Genomic DNA, 18903 nt, shown 5'->3' with positions numbered 1-18903 from the left:
TGTGTGTGCATATGTTGAGCCGGCGGTGAGACCATGAATTAAAGAGGAGATTAATGAGTCAGGACATGGAGGCTCAGACACCAATCTGTTCCCAGTCCTACTCTGGGGGCTGTGTCTCCACAAAACCCCATTCTGTCACTGAACAAACACACACACACACACACACACATGCACACTCACACACGCAGGCACGCTCACGCACGCTCACGCACGCTCACGCACGCTCACGCATGCTCACGCACGCACACACACACACACACGCACACACACACACACACACACACACACACACACGTATACACTGGTGATGCACAGCTGGAAGGCCAAGGACTCAGTGCTGTGTTGAAAGAAGTAAAGAGAGTGTTAAGACAGAGAGGGAGAGCAGAAAGAGGAAGCTGGAGCAGAAAGAGGACAGGGATTCTCTCTGACTGGATGGTGTAAAACCCTCCACCCTGTAGGCTATCAACCCCACCCAGACACCTCACCATGACCCCAAGATCTGCCATCTGTCTGGAAGACGGAGAAACAGAAACTCAAGCTGAAACAATGTCACTGCGACGGAACAAAACGCCAAACAGAGGAGAGGGATGAGGAGCGAAAGAGGAGAGAAGACTGGGAGAAAGTAGAACAAATGAACGGGGGTGAGGCTGTCTGCAGGGGGAAAGAAACAGGCTGACGAAAACCACTGGAAACTGGAAAGGGGGGAAACCCCATGAGGAGAGACGCTGCATTCATGTGGTGTCGGGATAATTGGAAAAATGAGTTTCCAAATGGGAATATCAGGAAAAGCTCAGAATGTCTGAGGAAAATTTTGGGATGTGCTTTCTGAGTCGTCAAAAGCAAACGTGGCTTCATGATGACAAACGTTTACATTCTGTGCTCTAACATGATCAGTGATATGGTGAAAGGTTATTACTGTTAGCTGCTTTTGGCAACACAGGACTTCCACTAGATCCGTGTCCGGTCCGTCTCCGTGCTCTCTCGTCCGTCAACACCCACTGGTTACGTTTTCCGAACGCAGAACGGAGCAGGACCGCCGGACACCTGGAGTCATGTGACCGAGGTTTTCCTGCAGTAATCACTGAATCAAGGATTCTCCTCCTCCTCTCCTCATCCATGTTGTCTTTCTGGTCCTCTGAAAACCTCTGACCTGTTGACTCCAGGCCTGGCTCCGCTCATCATGACGGTTTGTTGTTGTAGTTAAGTGAAATACGATCTGGTGATAACACAGAGGGTTTTATTCTGAAAATTAACCGGATGTTTTCATTTTGTTTTGGTGAAACCTGACTTCCTGTCCCGCTCCATCTGCTCTGTTGAGATTGATGAGTCATGCTCCGGCATCCGGCAAAAATAGAAGTCTTGTGTATCTGATCCGGGGGGTTCAGAGACGCAGCCGGAACGCAACGGAGCGGATCCAGTGGAAGTTAACACACTGACTAGAATAGAAACCTATCAGACCTGGTGTTGTGACTGATAGGAGATGGACTGGACACAGATTTGGTTGAATTTGGCCGTCCCCACAATCAGATAAAGGAGTCCAGTATCTGGAATGGGCCTTCGGTGGAAGCTGGGATATCATATAGGGAGGAAGCATTTTGCAGAAGTCAGGCTCAGTGATATATTTCCTCCAAACGTCACTCCCCTTATTGTGCTGTATGTTTGTTTTTAAACACATCACTGCACATGAAACCGTCTACAGCATCATTTCAGCACTGATGAATATCTCAAAGCATTACCCATGTCAGTTTCTGTTCCCTCTTTCCATTGAGTCCTCTCCTCTTTATTGCAGAGGCTGTGGAGATTTCTCCTGTCTTTATTGCTTTACCCCCTCGGCCATCCAAACAAGCCTGTGATGAACATAACGATGGTCCTGATGCTCTTTATCATCATTTTGTCTTTGTGCTGGATGAGATTGGGTGCCACATTACCATGAAATACTCATCAACCCTCTCCATCCACCCCTCTGCTCTCCCACTTTAATACCTGCCATGAGACTCAATAATCCCGTGATACGCCTCATAATCTGATCACAGATATGAGCATGGGAGAGAATCAGAGACAGGAGAGCAGGAACGAGACAGATCGAGGGAGAACGATAGCGAGGAATGAAATGTAATCAGAGAGGAGAGGGGTGCAGAGGGATGTGGAGGTTTTGCACCCTGCTGCATGGAAAAAAAATAAAACAAGAATTTATTACTGGAGGAGGTGTAAGGATGTGGGTTAGAGCAGACAGGGTGAAAAATGAGGGGGCAAACAGAAAGAGGGAGAAAAGAAGAGTGAGGAAGAAGAGGAGAGGAGGGGGGGGAAGACTTGCTCATGACCTGATTTCAAGACTAAGCCTCGGAGAAGTGGAGCAGCACGTACGCAAACATGCACGTCTCTGCAAACATGCAGCTGCTCTGTTCATACAGCACCATGAGAGCTGATGTGGACGAGGCATACAAACTGGACCAAATGACATTTGTGGGTGTCAGAGCCTCAGTGAGAAATCACAGTGCTCAAAGCTTCTTGGGGATTGCACTCAAACTAACTACATTATACTTTGGGTTTAACAACGTGCGAACTAGCGGCTGCAAGGTTATATTTCCACGATCGATGAAACTAGCCAAAACAGAAAGATCACATCATATAGGGCTCCCTGCAAGATCCAAAGACTACAAGTGTAATCACAGACAATCCAAAAATGCATCTGCATGCAAAGCAGGTAAAATGTTGCATTCAGCAGCACTGCTGTGCAAACTATCTGCATTGACGGGCTTGTGGTCTAGACCAGGGGTTCCCAAAGTGTTAGTCAGGACTAGGGATGGGCAAGGATTTTCAAATATTCCAATATACGTTCACTTTGTAAAAATCTAAGAGTTACTTTGAATATTTTCTCATTTTGAAAGTATCATTTTTCATCATTTTTACAGGTGCCTGGTTGTAATACGGTGTTCCCACCAGACGGTGACTATAGAGTGTCTTAAAGCTGTTTGCTAACTGCATTAAGTAACAGAAGAAGAAGAATGCTAACTGCATTAAATAGCAAAAGAAGAAGAAAACATTAACAACAGTCCAGGCGATTTTCTCCCTCTCTGAATCTCACACTACTACACATGTATTTCCAGAGACTGAGCATGGCTGTAACATGTAAACACACACGCCACACTGTGTCACAGAAACACGGACATAAACAGGACGTTAATGGGACAGGTGTGTGTGTGTGTGTGTGTGTGTGTGTGGGTGTGTGTGTGTGTGTGTGTGTGTGTGTGTGTGTGTGTGTGTGTGTGTGTGTGTGTGTGGTGATTATTCGAATAATCGTCGAATAGATGCCAATGATTATCAAATAGTATTTTGGCTTGAAATGCCAATCCCTAGTTGGGATCCCGTGGGTGGTCGTGAGACACAAATGGGGGGTCGTGTGATGTTAAAGTCATCTAAAATTTGTCCATTTTTACCCATTAAATTAAAATATATTGACAAAAACAGTAGCTTAACTTGAAATAAAACCTTGAAAATAGAAAATGTAATGAGTCTTCTGCCTTTCTTTTTGCCAGATGACTCCTAAGTTCAGGGTTAGTGAACAGTTAATAAACAAAAGCATCAGTAGCAGTAGAATCACAGCCACATGCTCATAAAGGTAGTGTCATTTTCTCCAGACCAGCTAAATGAAGCCACATTAATCCACTTTGAGGGACAGTGGGGGTCGCGGGCTGAAAAGTTTGTGACCTGATCTAGACAAATAAAAGCCAATCTTTAAAAATTGAAAGGCATGAAGGCAAAGTATGCACTCTACTTAAGCTGCTACTCTTTGATGATGGTTTATATTTTGTCTCCCACACAAACTGGGCTTCTACGTGTTCATGTGGATGTCAGGGACCGTTACACAAACAGCCTCCTGGTGACATCAATCGAAGGAAAACATTGTGTTAGTCTGGCAGCAGAAGGGTTAAACAATGTTAAGTATTGTCGTGTATTCTGCATGTAAGAATTAAATACCTGCATCCTTATGGAGGCTTTCTAGGCTGCATTAAATATTCAGATCTCGTTTCACTCAAATGATCTTCAGACAGATTTTGACGATGCATTTCATTCTGCTTGTGACTTTCACTATGAGGCTGAGAAACCAGCAGATCAAAACAACAACTCAGATGACTCAAAGTAAAAGATTAATAAAACAACAGGGGAGTCCAGGTCTCAGTGTTGATGTAACTATTTCCAAGCTTTCATTATAAATTAATGCACCATTTAGCTGCATTTCAGTTTTACATAAAATCAATAAAAGCCTTAGAAGTCGTTATCTCACTGAGAAATAAAATCAGTGAGTGTTCCTGCGGTCGGACTCTGAACCGCAGAGAAAGGACAGCAAAGCAGTGTCATCAGAAAATGCATCCTGCCCTCCCGAGTGCTTACCATATGCATCTGCCTCTCTCTATTCTTATCTCCCTCGCTTTCTGCAGCCACACTTTGCCAGACACCTCTGAGGGGGGGCGGCACATAATGGTGCACTACGGTGAAAGTCGGATGTCTACCAGTCTGGTGAAGCCGCTCTAATAGCTGCACGCTCTGCAGTGTTCTGGCAGTATAGACGCACACACTCATATATTACACAGCTGGATATCTGTCCTGTATACATAAACAGTGTCTGGATATGGAACCCACAGACGTCTTGCTGCTGTGACACCAGAGTGTGTGTGTGTGTGTCTCCAAATAAAAGGAAGAAGAAACAGAGAGAGGGTCTGTCGCAGACTAAATGCGGCAAATGTGCTCATTAGAGGCCGTGTGATGTCTCTCTGCTGTGTGTGATCTGCAGGGCGACAGGTCCCGTCTTTAACGTGACCAACATGCTCTGATGGAGGATGTAAACACACACAGTGGGTGGTTGTAGCAGCAGTTAGTTATTATAGTGGAATAAGTTCTCGATTTAATGAGAGTCAAACTGGTGCCATTGTTTATATGAGATTAAATCTGCTCATCAAAGTGTACAATTTGTTCTTCATCATTCAGCGACTTCACTAGAATATATGTGAGGTTTGATTGTGTGTGGATGTGTGTGGATCCTGGCTCTACTGTCCTTTGTGTCAGTCGGCCACATATTAATAGAGCTAAAGGCTCATGCAGGATGGTGCTATCTGATTTTCTGCCAAGAGGATGTAACCACTTCCTGCTACCTCACAAGAAAGGTTTGTCCAAATCCTTGGCTTTGAAGGTAAAAAACTAAATAAAAGAGTCTCCATGTATACAGCGAACTTGGTTCATGGAATCAAAGGACTTTGGATTGAGTCTACAAGGAACAGAGAGTGAAAGGGGAAAGCTTAAAGGTCTTCTAACAGATAATAAGAAACAACAACATAAAATACCACAGCTATGCAGATGACACACACATTTACATCACCATATCACCGGGGGATTATAGTCCCATACAAACACTGAGTAAATGCATTGAACAAATCAATGACTGGACGAGACAGAACTTTCTTCAGTTAAACAAAGAAAAAACTGAAATGATTGTTTTTGGAGGAAGAAAGGTTAAAGGTTACTGCTCAGCTCCAATCTGCACAGATGAAATGTTCAAACCAAGCCAGAAACCTTGGTGTAGTCTTAGACTCAGACCTTAATTTCAGCAGCCACATTAAGACAATTACAAAGTCCGCCTACTATCACCTTCAGAATATATCAAGGATTAAAGGACTTATGTCTCAGCAGGATGCAGAAAAACTCATCCATGCATTTATCTTTAGCAGACTAGACTACTATAACGGGTCTTTACAGGACTCCCTAAAAAGTCCATCAGACGCCTGCAGCTCATACAGAATGCTGCTGCTCGAGTCCTAACAAAGACCACAAAAGTAGACCACATCACTCCAGTTCTTAGATCCCTACACTGGCTTCCTGTCTGTCAGAGAATAGACTTTAAAATCCTGCTGATGGTTTATAAAGCACTGAATGGTTTAGGCCCAAAATACATTGCTGATCTGCTGCTACTTTATGAACCACCTCGACCTCTGAGGTCATCAGGTACTGGTCTGCTTTCAGTCCCAAGAGTCAGAAGGAAACATGGTGAAGCAGCGTTTAGTCGTTATGCACCACATATCTGGAACACACTCCCTGAAAGCTGTAGGTCTGCTCCAACTCTCACCTCTTTTAAATCAAAGACTAAGACTTTCTTATTTGCCACTGCCTTCCTATCTTAGATTATTTTAACTCACTTTAAATTAAAATTTTAATGTAATTTTTAATATATTTCTAATTTTCCTTTTCTTTTCTGTTTTATCATATTTGTCATTTTAATTATGTTCTTTTATGCTTGTCTGAATGTCTCCAATGCTTTTAATGTTTTAATGTAAAGCACATTGAGTTGCCCTCATGTATGAAATGCTCTATACAAATAAAGCTGCCTTGCCTTGCCTTGCCTTCTAACAGCATCATACTGGTTCTGTCCAACAAAGCTAGCACAGTTTTAGAATTACACTAAATGAATTTGCCTACATTTGGGTTATCTGTCAGCATCATCACTGGTGGCGATAACCATCAAACTCTTCCCAGGAAAGGAAGAGTGGCAGCATGGGCTGAGGCCATTTGAGGCCATCATCATCAACAAAGAGGTTCAAACAGCACATGAAGGTGCTTTCACACCATCAGCTGGTTTGTTGTGTTCAGATTTAAATGATAAACATGATACAATGTTGGATTTTTCCCCTCGCAGACCGCCTCTCCTAGGCGAAATCCACTCACTTGTTTTGCCTCACATCAGGTAGCTGTGTTCATGTATGTCCAAACAACTCAGGCCAAGGTGGGAAACGACTCCTGCTTTTGAACAACTCCTCCTAATAGTCTAGGTGAGAAAGCAGATTTGGAGTGACCAGATAAAGGGAATGAAACAACTGGGGAGGAAGTAGATGTGAAACTGGGTTTTGGTAGGCTGTTAGAGGGACGTTATGTCAGACATACAACTTCTAACCACGAAATTCCACCAGATCCGTGTCCTGTCCGTCTCCAATCCGTATCAGCACCGGATCTGATAGGTTTATATTCTAGTCAATGTGTTAACTTCCACTGGATCCACTCCATTGCGTTCCGGCTGCAACTCTGATCCGGCAGGTCGGAGTCCTCTGGATCAGATACACAAGACTTCTATTTCTGCCGGATGCCGGAGCACGACGCATCAATCTCAACAGAGCAGATGGAGCGGGACAGGAAGTCAGGCACCAAAACAAAATGAAAACATCCAGTTAATTTTCAGAATAAAACACTGTGTTATCACCAGATCGTATTTCACTTAACTACAACAACAAACCGTCATGATGAGCGGAGCCAGGCCTGGAGTCAACAGGTCAGAGGTTTTCAGAGGACCAGAAAGACAACATGGATGAGGAGAGGAGGAGGAGAATCCTTGATTCAGTGATTACTGCAGGAAAACCTCATGACTCCAGGTGTCTGGAGGTCTTGATGACGGACAAAGGAGCACGTAGCCAGACAGCAGCAGATTGGAGACAGACCAGACACGGATCTGGTGGAAGTCCCGTGTAAGAGAGGGCTCAAGTGTTACACTTAAAGTCCTATATAAGAACAATCAACCACCCCAGGCACTGGAGTTCCCTGCATGTTAGAACCATTTGTCCACATCAAGAGGACAGCTAATTTAAGATTAAATCTGGTAATCCAGGCATTTACTGTTCTAAATCTTTCACCATCTTATAACGTGAAAGAAAACTTAAACTCAAAGTCTTCAATCTCTAAAAGTGTAGCAGATAAGTGAGCTTTCAAACTGATTAAAATGTCACCTAATGACAGAGCCTCCTCACACAAACACAACTCAGTGATGAGAGTTCTTATGGTGAACAACACGAGACACGTCCCTGATGTTCTCGTCATGGAGCTGGAGGCAACTGAACAATACAATCTGTTTGCTGCCATTTTCAAGCTGTGAGTCCGACACACACCATTGACAACACACACACACACACACACACACACATATTAGATCTCACAGATAAGGGAAAGCTAAAGCATGAGCTCAAACACATACACACTAAAACAATGGAGACAAATCCATGATGGCAGAGCGGCTGGGCTACATTCAGATGAAAACATTCACAGATCAATCTGCATGGAGCCGCCCACCACGCAGAGGCGTTCACTGACAGCGCTTGAATAGCCGCCGCCATTGATCCACTGCCAAAAAGGGTTTTGCAAGCCCATTGTACAAGTGTGAGGATCTTCTCTGTGTGTGTGTCACAAGTTAAAAAATGAGACAATGACAAAGTCGCTTTAAAACCAGGACGTCTGTTTCAGGGCTGGCTTTGTCTGCAGGGCGACAACACACCTGTGGGTACAACCAAAAAGCCAGTAAAGCAAATTCCTGTGTGTGTGTATGTGGCCACGGGTCCTTTGTCTGAGGTAGTCACATGACCAGTCTGACATCGCGCCGTCCCCCCTCCTCTCTGCAGCGCGCTATCATACAGTAAAATGCACAAACGCATGAGACAACAACAACGACGACCCGCACCACGTGTTCCACAACAAACAAACAAATAAACAAACACAATCAGCTCATGGAAAGTTTCCTTGATGAGCCAGACACCGTCTTTAAAAACGAAACCAAGGAAGCAAAGAAACACATCTCTCCTAATTAGCCACACGTGAGTCATTAGCGATGAAGGGAAGAGGAGGATAGGATGGGATGGAGGGAGATAAGGGGGGAGTAAGAGAGGGATGAAGGGACAGTGGGGGTGGTGGTGGTGGTGGTGGTGTAGGGAAAGTAAGCAGAGATAAAGTCGGGGGAATCAATAGCACTCACTCCTGTAAGTGTGTTTTTGATAAACAAACAGAGGAACAGAGGAGAAGACGCAGGAACAAGGGCATTCGGGGTTAACAGTCAAATTGATGAGGCGTGCGGTCGCATGTCTGCTCCGTAATGTACTTAGCCAACATCGGCTGTTAGGTAGACGAGAGGTAGATGGATGGAGAGAGGAAGGGGAGGCGGAGGTTAGGGAGAGGGAGAGCAGACAGGAGGGGAAATAAAGGAGCTCAAAAATGATTAATACAGGAGGAGGAGTGGGAGGAGTCAAGGACAGAAAAATAAGGGACCAAAATCGATCGGTGGCGGGGGAGGAGAGCTCGTGGAGGAGATGGCAGGAGAGACAGAGGGAGGGAGATGAAGGTGGAGGGTGGGGGGTGGCTGGGGATCTAACTGACTATCCTATGTGCATGTTAATTACAGAGAGAGAGAGAGGGAGGGAGAGAGAGGAGAAAGAGAAAGTCAATAAGTCTACCATGGAGGATGACACAAAGGAAGCTCAGGTGTTTTCCCTGTCAAAACAAGTCAAGAGGGTTAAATTACAGCCTCCGAGCATCAACCTCTTCACACTGTAGCAGCCTAATGCTCTCAAAAGAACACATCATTCCATATTTAACAACAAGTTGTATTGAAATACCATAAATGACAAAATCATATTTAAAAAAATAATAATAATTCAAGAATAAATCGATGCCAGATGAACTCCTCTCGAGTTTCATTTCATTTTGCAACCAAGACGAGAACAGCCAAGAGAGATTCCAAGAAGAGGGAGCAGGCTGTTTACCGCCCTCTTACCCACTTCAGTGTTTACTTCAGGGTTCACCCATTACTGCCACCAAAGTTCAATGACCTCCCTGAGTCTCTGAGGCACATTATCATGACCATACATCCACTGAAACCTCTGTGAGTACATACGACTCCAATACTCACATCAGTATATCTTCACAACAATGTATGAGAGGCTATAAATTCAAACATGAACTAAGTAATGTTGATGGATAGTTGTTTGTAGACGATACTCTACTATACAGGTATTTGTGAAGCACACTTCCAGGAAGACTTTCTGGATTTATTAGTTTTTCAAAACTTCTCCAGTGGGGACCATCTTAGTTTCTTTTACTGGTTTAATCTTTCAAAGTTTTATTATTTTATTAATTTATTCTATTTGGGTGATTTTAATTTCCTGTGTTAAGTTTTAAAATCTTATTTTACCTCCAGTGTTTCCTCATTAAAATATGAAAGTATTTCCTCAGTTCATCAGCAACGCCTTTTTTATTTTTCATTCATTTATTTATTTATCTTATTTTTATTATTACTTATTAGGGATTCGGATGGGGGGTCATTTTTTTTTTTTTTTTTTATTATTATTATTAAAATTTCTTATTAGGGATTAAGATGGGGGGGTTATTTTATTTGTATTTATTTTATTATTATTATTAATATTATTATTATTATTACTTATCAGGGATTAGGATGGGGGGGCATTTTATTTTTTATTTATTTTATTTTTATTATTATTATTATTATTACTTATCAGGGATTAGGATGGGGGTCTTTTTATTTTTATTTATTTATCATATTTTTTTTATTGATTCTATTTAAGTTGTTTTTATATACAGCACTTTGTGTTACAATGTCATTGTATGAAAAGTGCTTTACAAATAAAGTCTGGTTGATTGATTCATGAGTGTACAAACTGTTACTTTAGGCACATCAAGTATTAATGATGCAACACTGCAAACAAAGACACCAAATGACTTAATGATGTAACATACTGCATTGAGCTGAATATATGACAGTTTTTTGTCCTTGAATGCACCTAAAATAAGTCGGTTCATCAATTATTTGGGTTTCAGTAATTAAATGTCATGGTAGTAGACAGTGCCACTTGCCTGTAGAGCCAGTGTTCATGACTGAGGCTAGACGGGTCAGTTTGGTAGTTTCTATTCATGGTGTTGAAAAAGGCCAAAACCACAATATGTTAACCAATCTCTCAATACTTTCAAACTTTCCTAGCCTGCATGTGACTCTCTTTTGGTTCCTTCTGCAAACGTAGGTGCTTTGATTATGACTATATAGCGTGACTCATTATCGAAGGCATCATTTTAACCATCGACAAAAATATGTTTGTTATTTTTATCGAATCTAGCAACCCCTCCTGCTGCTGTAAATACAAAGAGTAAGAAAATATACAGTCTGCTGGAAATGGTAGAACAACATGTCTTGTTTGCAGCCGTACGTGTCAGAGGGGATTTAAAAAAGGTTGAGATACGCTTCCTATATGGACAGAGTTTTAGTGCTTGAGGACATTTTTCTTGTAGTTAACTTTTCTGTGACCTTACGGATACTGTGGACGCCGTAAAGCAGATCCACAGATATAATGGTCTCTTTTTCTCCCTTGTTACTCCAGCAGAGCCCCCCCACCCCTCCATCCCTCCACCCATCCCCACTTAGATCCAGCCAAGCTTCCCCAGACCATAGCGGTGTGATTCCTCTAAATGAGTTTAGCTTTTATTAGTCTGTCAGAGAGAAAAAAAACAATGTTTCTCCCAGTAGCAGGTCGAGATATTATTCATCTATAATTGGTAATAACCCCGTACCCCCACCCCGAGGCGCCTCAATCTCCACTGAGTAATCACTGCCATCGCCTGCTCTGCTGGAAACAGCATTATTAGGTCGATGGCACTGTCTCTACCACTGCTGTCTGACAAGCTTTATTATCCCACAATATATGGCTTCACTCCGGCACTTCTTTAAAAACACCAGGCATGGAGGGAGAATCTGCTGCTATTAAATGTCTCCACATCCCGGACAATGGAGGCTCCACAATGAGCTCCAGTGGGATCATTAAGGTGGAGACTTCAACGGGTTTTATGGCAGCCAGGTTTCCTCTGTTGTGCAAAACACTTCTCACTTCTCAATATTTACCTGCCATCTAAACTTTTCTAAGAGTTCAAACCACAGGGGAACTTTTCTCTGGATTTACATATTGAAACTCTGCAGGAGAAGGCAGCTGAAATGCTGACTACAACTCTGACAGAGCCAAAGCTCCAACTAATGATTATATTCAAGAAATACTGACAAAGCCCAACAACAGTCCTCAGTATTATACAAGACAAAGAAACTCATCAACTCTCCAAATATGGTCTACAGACATTAAGAGACCCGATCATTCACTGACACAATCTGTTCTTCAACTAATCAAGTCATTTGTCAAAGCACAACACAGAGTGGTGCGGACATAACGTGTATTATTAGAATCTAAAAAGTGTTTCTCGGTAAAGCCCTTTCTTTGAAACGCACTATTTTCAAGTCACCCACACAGACTGTAAAGTCCCAGCGTTTAGGGAAATAACCTTTGAGCTCAATCAGATTATTATCCACCAACACTGGCTAATCTACCTCAGGATTAGCATCAACACATTGTTTTCAGTTTTAGAAGTACAATGAATTGACCCTTCTCTTCTGAACATTTACTTCTCAGGCCAGTAAGCCCATACATTTGATGGCCCAAATTAGAGCTGAGCGATCTTGAAAATGATGTTATCACGGTACAATTTTTCATATCAGTATATCAATGATTATCAGGATAAATATTAAATCATTATTTCATTGAAATTTAAAGTCAGATTTTTATTCCTGAGTGAAAGTTGAAGACAGTTTGTTAGTTTGTATCTGGATTTAGTTTTCTGATGAGCTTTTTGAATCCATCATTTCTGACGGTGCAAACAGGAAGCAGGTCTTTAATGTAAGATGAGATTTTTGTGAAGTTTTATTTTGTGGATTCATATTTGTCTCAGGTTGAGATCATTTGATTTAAATTTAAAACAAATATATTAAATTGTATTCTGTGTATCAGTTTATAGAGTATTGTTTTGAGTTGTGGTCTCTCCTTTAAGGTTACTAAGGGTTACGAGCAGAGTGATATTGGTTATTCAGTGTTCAGTTGTCCTGTGGTCGCGGTGGACATTAAACATGTGCACAGCAGAAGTTGTCTCTGTGCTCTTCCTTTACCCACATCCTGAAAGTAGATTTAATGAAGTGCTGGTAGGTTTTGAGTTTTCTTCAGTGTCTCTGTCGCTCGTCTCAGCTGTGTTTACATTCAGATCCAAACTTCTTTAAGCCCCACCTACCTCTCAACCTGCAACATGATTGGCTGTTCAATGCAGTCTTCTTCGTCTGTCTAATGTTGGGTAGCATCTAGCGTTTAATGCTAATTAGTGGCCCTTTTCTAGTGGTTTGGTGGTGTAGTTACAGATTTAAATATCTTGTTTTTTATATTGAGAAAAATTACACTACCAGTCAAAAGTTTGGACACACCTTCTCATTCAATGGTTTTTATTTATTTGAATTATTTTCAACATTGTAGATTAATAATGAAGACATCAACACTATGAAATAATCTGGTTTTGCCATAATCTGGATTACAACAGTAGTCAAATAGGGCTATCCATTGTGTACTAACCCTACCTCTGAACAACACAACTGATGGTCTCAAACACATTAAGAAGGCAAGTCATTCTACAAATGAACTCTTGACAAGGCTCATGTTAATTAGAAACCATTCCAGGAGACCACTTCATGAAGCAGACTGAGAGAATACCAAGAGTGTGCAAAGCTGTCATGAAGGAAAAAGGGGGCTACTTTACAGAATCTAAAACATTAAAACATATTCTGCTTTGTTTAACACTTTTTTGTTCATTCAATAATTCCATATATGTTCTTTCATAGTTTTGATGTCTTCAGTATTAATCTACAGTGTTTACAATCATTAAAATAAATACAAACCCTTGAATGAGAAGGTGTTTCCAAACTTTTGACTGGTAGTGTATATCACGATCGATATCGATTTATCGCCCAGCCCTATCCCACATGGCAAACTGGTGGCCAAAATATTATCTCTAAATGTTAAAACAGTGTTGAAAAAGAGGATTTAATGCAACCTGACAAGCCTTCTCTTACTTTGATGGATCAATGAAATAACTACTGATTAATACTTTGTTTTAATTTTTTAACTGAAGTTCCTTGAAAACAAACACTATCTTCTTCAGTCTTTGTCTCTGCCTCACGTAAGCTCTCTCCTCCCTCCCCCTGCATTGTGCCAATCATCTCTGTGTTAAAAAACGATCATTACAAACATTACATTTGTGTAGATTTACTCGAGAAATCATCATGTGAGGTCAGAGTGTAACAGAGTGTAAGAGCCAGTGCTCCCAGGAGGGAATCTACCGTATGGAAAATACAGGACTTCTTCCATGATAGTGCCCGAAAGCAAAGAAAGCAGGAACAGAAGTGGTGGACAAAATGTTCAGTACCTATATGAGTGTATCTGATTGGCTGCTCTGCTTCCTCCCCTGAAGCTCATCTGCTGCTGCAGCAGACGAAGAGCTGGAATATCTTTCACTGCTAACACTAACACAAGGGAATCAACCGTGTGCTGTGATAGGCTTATTAAAATGTGACACCTTCATGTTATATTTGATGGTCACTTGTCACTTTGCCGTGGTGATGCTGTTGGATCACTCATTTCTCTGTCTAGCTTTCCTCTACTTTTCCTGTCACTGTAACAAAAAGAAGGGAGGCGACAATAACATCACAATACAACTAGGTTAAAGCCATCGAGAGCGAGGGAGAGAGTGACCTTGTTCGACTTAGAACAGTCTAATATTTCATCAGCAAACACTAAGGGCGCACCTGCCTCACAGCTTCACTCAGGTTCCCACATCTGCCAAAGGCTCCGTCCTTCATCCCTGTGAGGGAGCGTCAGGGGAGGAAAGGAGGAAGAAAGGGGGAAGAGAAGCACAGGAAGGAAAAAAACCCCGACAACAAAGTCTCGTGTGGGTTTACTCAGAAACTCGGGTACAAGTGTAGGAAGGTGAAGGTGGTTTTGAAAAGACAAAGCACAAGTGATACTGTGACAAAGACAGGGAAAGCAGAACTCCTCTCAGTACACCTACTCAGTTGTGAGTTTAGTTTGTTGCTGCGTGTTGGGACTGCACCTGTGTGATATGTGACGGAGAGACACACTCTCAGACCCGAGCACCAGACGACGAAAGAGTGGAAATGAATTATATAAGCCTGTTAGAAAAGGAAGTGGCATCATGTGTTTTATCAGCAGAAGTGAAACCATAACATCCCAACATGCTGATCCATTCAGCATTTGAAGATCAAGTCATTCACTTCTCCAAGTCTAGGTTACCATGACATGCGACCCACACGCAGCCGCTGCATGCTCACAGAGGGTGTAATTTGTCGCTCTGTAAACTGACTTGTAGGAGTGTGTGTGTGTGTGCTAAAGGGAGCATCTGTGTACGTGCCTGAGTAATTTTGACTACATGAGATCATGGAGATCAACCACATGTGACTGATGTGTTGATGACAGGGATGGTGGAAATATTTATCTGTGGTCAGGAGGAGAAATTCCATTTATCACAGATTAAACCTCTGATCTATAATCAGCCTGAAACGCCTCCTGTTTGTGAAGTTTATTAAGAATCAGCTGCTTAGCTATGAGCAGCTATGAGACACAGAATCAGGGAATATGTAAAAAGCTGATAACCAAATTAAACATTTATTATTTTCCAATTATCCTCATGTCCCTGAGCAATACAGATACCTCTAAATTACATGAAACCAATCTAACTAAGGGTTGTGTTTCTCTTTTTGAGTTTAAATTATGTATATTTTTAAAGATGTGGACTATTATTGAGTCCAATTATTGGATCTTTTATCTTAGGAAACAACAACACATATTTTTTTTGGCATTTTCATGACGTGTGTAACCTTCAGGGGTTGGTGTAAAACATATGTAATGCAATTAGGCATTTTGCTCTGTTGGGTTATGTTATCATGTAAGATGCACAGATATGTATATTATGATTATTTGAAAGAGAGGGGGGTTATAACTTAAGAGGGAAGTTTAGATTAAAGATGGTGAGTGTTCGGACCACAAGGAAAAGCTCTTGTGTGGAGTAAAACTGTGGAACAGACTCAACATGGAGCTACAGCAATGTCTGAACATAATCCAGATCAGGAAGAGGTATAAAGAAAACATTTTCCTGAGGTACAAGGACGAAGACAAGAGTTGAGAATCATGAGGGGTTTACTTTTGATTGTAGGAGTAAATATGAAGATAGGATGTGAAGATTTGTTTTGTGGGAGTTCACTCGTATAATGCCAGAAAATAGTGAACAAAGGGGTAGGATTAGATAAGTTTGAACTTCTTCTTCTCCTTTTCACACATGTAAAGTTAAATGTTTCACTGCTTGCTAATGGAACTGATTGATTTGGGATTTTTGTGTAACTATTTCTTCTTTTTAACTCATATGTTCTTTTTTCTATTTTACTTTGACATGATCGAAATTAAGGCATCAAATTAAAAAAATATATATCAAAAAACTTATAAGCCTTATTTTCTTGTTATATTTTTGGTCATTTTTGCCTTCCTTTTTTAAGACAGCAGAAGGAAAATATGAGCCAGAGATGAGTTGGGTATGACATTCAGCGAAGGGTCGTGGCATGGAGTTGAACCATAGACTATAATGGACGTAGTCTCCGTGACGTCAGTCGTCTGTTTCTGTCAGCGGGAGCAATATTGGAAATGCTGAACGCAACATAACTTGGTGTGAGGTAAAGAGGCGGGCTCTGATCCTCCTCGCCAACAGCAACAGTGTTCCCGCCTGTCAGTCGAGTCAGCCATGTCCTTATATGGGCTCGTCATCTTAATTAGGGATGGGCATTTCAAGACAAAATACTATCCAATTAATCATTGGCTTCTACTCGATGATTACTCAAATAACAAGCAAGGAACAGAGCAGGACGTTTCTTTGTGGGTGGATTTATGTTTTTTCTGCATTCGTTCACCAATCGGTGACATCAGTGGCTCTTTGACGAGCTGTTTGAAGCAGCCGGCAGCCTCATCCTGGGATTACCCCAACACACCTTTACCTCATAATCTGAATCTGTGCCAACGACAACAGCCAACATTTTAATGTATTGTTTTTTTCAAAGTCTCTGTGAAGAGTTATAAAGTGAAAACATAGTCTGAATTGATTCACAGTTTTAAAAACATGGTTTGGAAATATTTTCAGATCTTCACAAATAAAGGGACGTGCCCTGAGTTTGTCTGTTGCCACACGAGTGTCGTCTTTACACCATAACAATTCACCCCCCTGCCTTCCTTTAGGATTAGAAATCTTCAAGGGAGTCTGAAATGCTTCTATACCCGTGATAAAGGTATAATGAGTATGATTTGTTGGTTGCTGTTTGTAAAAACACTATTAAAAATACACTCCACCTCCCCGGCTCAGAGAGTGAGAGGGGGGGCAGCGGGGGTCGAGCGAGCTTAAGAGTGAGTATAAAGAGGGAGGGGAATTAAAGCGGATTACTAAAGTCATTAGGACTCATCCTTTAGGGAACATGCTAAATTTTAATGGAAATCACTTCAGGAGTTGTTGATATATTTTAGTCTGAACTAATGCACAGCACCGCCATCAACATAATGACATTAACGTGGCGTAATGCAGGAGAGAAATGAGGTGGCGTGGTGTTTACTGAAGCAGACCGGAGGGAGGAAGGTGAGGAAGAAGAAGCTGCTGCATTCCCTCAAATACAGGGACAAAGCTTTATCCTGGACCATCACGTACCCCATATATCCTGTCACCTGTCTCCATGACCTCATCAGCTCTACACCCGCACCTCCACGTTATCTCCAGGTTTCATTCCAACATTGTAATAAATATATAAAACCTATATCGGCAGCATAAAAAAAAAGCAATGACACTTTCTATCCACGGGGATTATCTTCAAGACATGCTGTTCAGCAACTGGAAGGCTAGTTTATAGAGGATCAACCTTTGACCCCCGGTGTTATACGGCTCCGGAGCTGAACATAAACAGCCCCTCTGCTTGCCTCCGCTCTGCGTCATACCATAAAATGGCCCACACAAAGAAAAAGAGCTGACCTTAACTGTCTTAGAGATGTTCATGAGCACCGGTCCACACACACACAAACACAACACACACACACACAACAAGCCCGCTCTCCAGTCAACTTTAGAAACAAACAGCTTTTATCTGCACCCCGCTGCCTGATGAAGAACACAACAGAGGAGAGGGGAGGAGAGGAGGGAGGAAGAAAATGGACAGACAGTGGAAAAAGAAAAGAGAAACAAAGCACAGAGCCAATCAGCCGTCCAGAGTAAAACAAAGCGTATCTGTGTGAGCCCCGTGATGAGAGAACTTCGATCTCCAGAGAGAGCTACAAAGCCCTGATGTAGCCTGTTAAGCTCCTGCTTCGATTGGGCTCCATGCTGCTGATCAATTAGAGAACAGCTGAACCAGCTGCTGACCACACATTCTGCTTTCACAGGTTTCAAGCAGAAAGTCTTTATTAAGCCATGTGTGTGCTGCTGGACCCCACCCAAGTGTCATACTATAATCTGATAGAGGCTGATAGAAGAGAGATGTCAGCATGCCGGTTTATCTGGGTCCATCTGCATGAACTGAGTCACACATGCATGGTGTAATAAAAACTAGGGATGCACCGGAAATTCGACCAACGAATATTTCGTCCGAAAATGGCCCAAAAGTGCATTTTCGGTTTTCGGCTGAAATACTTTATCACCGAAACAACACGGCTGAAACAGAATGTCGTGATGACGCAATCAAAAGCCTTGGACCAGTACACGCTTGTCTGGATCATGGCCAACATGTCTGCATCCGTTCTTCCTTTAATGCAGCACTAAAGCGTCTTCTAAGCAAAGAGGTTGAGACAGACCACGGTGTGGAAACAATGAAAAGTCCACTCTTAGAGTCTGTCAGCACACGTTTCACTGAGATCTATTCCTCTACACTTCATCACAACTGTACTTGACCTGCGTTATAAAGATCATTACTTGGATGTGTGAATAAAGCAGCGTGCACCAGAAATGATCCAGGCCACGATGGATAACAGAGTGCAGAAAAAAGGACTCGTCTCTCTGAACCAGATGAGGGGGATGTACCCTCATTGTCTGATATGTTTAGTGAGATCCTTGATTTTAGTGAGGTTAGCACACAGTCGTAGCCATAATGCAATAGTACTAATAATTGGCATAATGATTTATTTCGGTGTTTCGGTTTTC

The 18903-nt window shown here is 42.0% G+C and overlaps 1 protein-coding gene across 2 annotated transcripts in view; it reads right to left on the bottom strand.

Annotated features, from left to right (window-relative positions):
- The window catches only part of bcl2l1 (BCL2 like 1), a 48234-nt gene that overhangs the window by 21867 nt on the left and 7464 nt on the right, over positions 1 to 18903 (bottom strand). The gene's annotated exons all lie outside the window — the stretch shown is intronic.

The sequence above is a fragment of the Notolabrus celidotus genome, chromosome 11, assembly GCF_009762535.1.
Source record: "Notolabrus celidotus isolate fNotCel1 chromosome 11, fNotCel1.pri, whole genome shotgun sequence".
Taxonomy (NCBI): Eukaryota; Metazoa; Chordata; class Actinopteri; order Labriformes; family Labridae; genus Notolabrus; species Notolabrus celidotus.
Note: the sequence above shows the minus strand (reverse complement) of the source record. Positions and strands in the feature narration are given on the sequence as shown.